Source organism: Helianthus annuus, chromosome 11 (assembly GCF_002127325.2).
Source record: "Helianthus annuus cultivar XRQ/B chromosome 11, HanXRQr2.0-SUNRISE, whole genome shotgun sequence".
In the NCBI taxonomy this organism is placed as follows: domain Eukaryota; kingdom Viridiplantae; phylum Streptophyta; class Magnoliopsida; order Asterales; family Asteraceae; genus Helianthus; species Helianthus annuus.
Genome location: NC_035443.2, coordinates 154,841,183 through 154,845,702, shown reverse-complemented (window position 1 = coordinate 154,845,702; position 4,520 = coordinate 154,841,183). Strand labels below are relative to the sequence as shown.

The window sequence follows — 4,520 nt, the reverse complement described above, 5'->3', positions numbered from 1 at the left end:
CTTGAAACCTTATAGAAAATTTTATATAAATTATCAATGTTCATGAAAGTTATATATATATATATATATATATATATATATATATAACAAGATTTAAAAAAAAAAAGCAGTTAATTCAGTTAAGTTAAACTGCCTGACAACAAAACACGTACCGAAACTGTGTCAGAAATAATAAAATTTTTAGTCCGGAAAGTTGGATTAATAATTTGGATGTTAAAACATGTGTGAAAACAATTTTTGTCGTGGATTTATATAAGTGAAACGCAGTGTTTAGTATTTAACCCGGTACCTAAACTAAATTTTTCAACAGATCAACCAACAAACTAATAATTTTGGTGGGTTATTTGTACTTTAAAATGTTGGACCTTGAGTTTTTATATAAATTATTAAAGTTCATGAAAGTTATATATGCAACAAGATTAAAAATAAAATGCAAATTACCCCCCCCCCCCCCCCCGCCCTTTGATGATTCACCGCATATGTGGGTCACCCACATGCCCACTCACCTCTAACTTGTGTGTTGGAAGCTTGACGATCATGATTAGTGTAAGAAACAATTACTAGAGGATCCATAAACATTCGTTCTCGTATCGCGAATGTCGGGTCGTACGATAGTATGGAGGAACGTCGTCAACATCGGTCTCGAACCGAGCGGAACCGAGGCGAGCGGCATCCACACAAATATGCATCAACAGTTATGTTTCGGATTCGGTTACAAAATAGGCCGGGAATTATAGGACCCAGTTTTTGACGGATGTTACACAAGATGCGTCACTACCCCTTTTAAATACAATTTCAAATCAGTTGGTTTATAATATGGTTGTTGTTCAAATTGTAATAGATTTTTAACCTATATTGGCTGGCATACGTGTTACATAATTCTACTTACTTCCATCAAAATTTATGATCGTTAATTTGTTTTATTTAATTCCGAATTAAAATTCAGATTAGGGTTTACCCAGCGTTGTCAACTACATATACGGACGCCGCCCCCTACTCTAATACATAACCTCAGGGCAAGATGATCGAGAGATCTGATTCGCTGCTTTTGTAAGTTGTTTTCCTTTTGTTGTTTTATTATATTTGAATTGTGTGTTAGCCATCAGTGCGCTCACTGTATACATCGATCTCTCATCTCCCTATGTGGATCGGATCATAACATGTTGATTCTTCATAGGTATGGTCAAATCGTTGTGTTTTATTGTTTTTTTAGATTTTGAATATGTATTTTAAATGTTAACATACACTTTTATTTCATACCTAGTTAATCATTTTAACCAGACTTGTTAAAATTAAGTTATGTGTTGAAATTGGTCAAAGTTGGTGTCAGTAGCAGACTCCTATGAAAATAAAGCAACACGATTATGAATTTATGAAATGTTAACTTGGTGATAAGGTTGATATGTAAAACAAATGAGAGAGAAACAACTTCTAGTTCTAAACAATTTAATTAATTTGTTACCATTATATTGTTTCCCCATGTTATTATTATACTGTTTCACCTCTCCTTACTGATATGAAATTAATTTTCAAGCTCTATGATGGTTACTCGTAATTTAATTTACGATTGAATGCAGTGATGAAAAAAAGGTGGGAGACACCATTGGCATCCTGAAATAAATACTGAATATGTTCGGCTTTTAATTTGTTTCCGTTAAAGTCTTCTTCTGTTCTTTCTATGAAAATAAGATATTTAAAATGTATTTCCAGCAATTTTTGTGCACCTGTCACAAATTTTTCGCCCTCTCTCGAAGCACAGCGATCCTAAAGGTTGTGAATATTTGGAAAATTTCTGTTGATGATTATGGAGAGCAGTCTTTTGATGGCAGTAATTGAGGCACAAACAAACTCTGTCACACATCCATTTGAAGGCAGTAATCGAGGAACAAACAAACTTGTCCGGCAAAGTTTGCAAAACATGCATCTAGTGGCTCAGACGTGCCCAACTGGAGGATCAGGGTTTGGGTTCTTAATTGCAATGACGGGAAGATAAATTTTGTTGAAACAAGGTGCCGTATGAAACAAGGTGCGTCGCTTTGAACTTAGGTCAAGGGATGCACGCAGGTTTTACCATGATGCAGCTGCAAGGGAAAACCGAACTTGCAATGATATGTTACCTGGCAGGTAAGTTCACCCACTTAACTTATTTTTATTTGGTTTGTTTGTATTAAAAAACCAGTTTCTTATGTGTATATGTTGTTTTATTAAGGTGGACATGTGAAGTCAGTGAGAAGAGGAGCTCAAGTCCATACCCCGATTGCCTCAAGAATATGTAGGGCGAAGATTGCACACACTGAGCATAGTGATTTCTATGCAAATGCACCTAATTAACTAGGCATCTATCATTTACGTGTTCTAGGTCCACTTTTTTTATGGTGGTGTTTTCTCATTAACCAGAATATTGGTTGTTACATGGAAGTTTACTTCTTCATTCAAAAAGAGCCTTTAACAACCATGTTGATTGCTGTGTTGATTATTCAACCTTGGAGTTCTAATTGTAACATGTTGATTGATCATAATGTTTTAATTTTTGTTTTCACTTTAATTTGGGTACTAGTAAGATGTATTGATAACAAATAGAATATTTTTTTATTGATGCTCTGATCTTTATTCCTAGTCTTTTGCTTATGATTATATTTGTAATATGGGTCAAAATAACAACCATACCCAGTAAACCACAAATAGCAAAGCAATTGCTAGGGTCTGGGGAATGTGGGATGTAGGTACACATTTCCACTATTCATGAGGATACAGAGGCTGCTTTCAGTGGGACCCTCTTTGGGTCAAACATTTATTTTTATTTGAGTCAAAATGAAAGGCTGTTGGGTCATGGGTTATGGCCGGTTGCAAACCAAAGTCCATACCGTTGGTTATTGCAGCCTGTACCAGAGATGGACATAATAACCGGTTCCAAACCCGACCCGGTAGACTCAACCAGAAACCGGTTCCAGCCCTTACCCACTGTATAGAAGAACCGATTCCAGGTTCAAAAACCCATAGGCTCGTACCCGGTTCCACATTTTATAAAACAAATAGGGTCGTACCCGGTTCCTACCCGGAACCGGTTCCTCCATAAACACAAAGAACCGAGAGGATTAAAATAAAACCAATTACATTACATTAAATCTTAAAACCAAACATTACAACCAAACATTACCTACCTACCAGACATTAAAACCAAAAATTAAAAACAAACATCATACCTAAACATCATAACTAAACATAAGATTAACATAAAACACACTCAAACCAACATCACATAAACACACTAAACCTTCGAGCTAGTTCTGGATGATTCACCGCCTTCACTTTTCTTCGCCACAACCTTTGTCACCGGACAATGACGGTTGGTGTGTTTTTTAAGGGCCGAGTTCGCCGTAGCCTGCATGAGCTTCCCAAAACCTTTGCAACGTGCCATTTCATGACTATCAAACATCAGGCACAGATCAAAGTGCTTCCAAACTTGGGGGTTTCTTTTGGTTTCCAAAACCATGACCACTTTATCGTTGCATGCCATAACCGATTTTTGAGGTGTAACTTGAAGGTTGAAACCGATTTGAGTGGGACTAAGTTTTGGTTGAAGGTGATATGCTTATAAATACTTGAAACCGATTTTAAAGTTTTAATGGCAATTAATCGATTCTTACGGATATAAAGCGGTTAGGAATCGATTCCGGCAGCTTTATTGCAGCTTTTTCTAGAAGATACTCGGAGGTTCCATCGAGGAACCAGTTACAACATACCCGGACCGGTTAGGAACAGTTCCGGTAATTTTGGTTTGAAACCAGGTACTAACACTAACTGGAACCGGGTCCTAGAAGAATCGGGTTCAAACTCAGTCAAGAACCTGGTACGGATAGAAACCGGTTCCGAGATTACAAGAAACCCGATTTGCCCATCTCTTGCCTGTACACTACAAGAATTACAAGAATTAAGAGTATTAGTGGCGATATCTTATATGCCGTCACTAATGCTTACAATCTGCGTGCCCGCTCCGTTAGTTGATTCTGGCAGTTGATGATGTGATGAATCTAAGGGCTGACGTTTTATCACAACCCTTTCCTCCAACTAAACCCTTCATCATCCCCAATATTTATTTTCCTCCAACAAAACCCTTAATCGCCGGCAGTTTCCCTCCAACAAAACCCCCAATTACCCTCCCACCTGCAACCATATGATGCCCCTAGCTACCTCCGCATCTCCGACCACCTCCGGGCACCTCCACATCTCCAAACATCATCAATTGTAAGGCCTCCAATCCAAGATCTCACTCAGCCAAAACAACCAACAGGTGTGCGGAATCCACCTGATGATCAACCACTGTAGATGAAACACAAGAATGCAAGGATTTGAGAGAGAAATCAAGAATACACTGAGTATTCTTGATGAAGATGAATGACGTCACTCACACAAAGCGCCGCCAGACAAAACACAATGATTAGGGCACATAAATTCACACAGAAATCGTTACCTTGTCTATTCCATATTAAAGTATATATACAAGGTGAAACCCGGACTTT

General features: G+C 37.7%; 1 long non-coding RNA gene across 3 annotated transcripts; it reads left to right on the top strand.

Moving 5' to 3' along the window:
- Positions 1–965: 965 nt before the first annotated feature.
- On the top strand, positions 966–2,604 carry LOC110884557. Of its 3 annotated transcripts, none has more exons than XR_002561312.2 (3): positions 966–1,050; positions 1,711–2,124; positions 2,210–2,604. It is a non-coding gene; the product is annotated as an uncharacterized LOC110884557 (long non-coding RNA). The 3 variants fall into 3 exon arrangements; XR_002561309.2 differs by lacking the exon at positions 966–1,050 and adding an exon at positions 1,077–1,177; XR_002561311.2 differs by lacking the exon at positions 966–1,050 and adding an exon at positions 1,107–1,177 and having other exon boundaries at positions 1,578–2,124.
- The last annotated feature ends 1,916 nt before the right edge of the window (positions 2,605–4,520 follow it).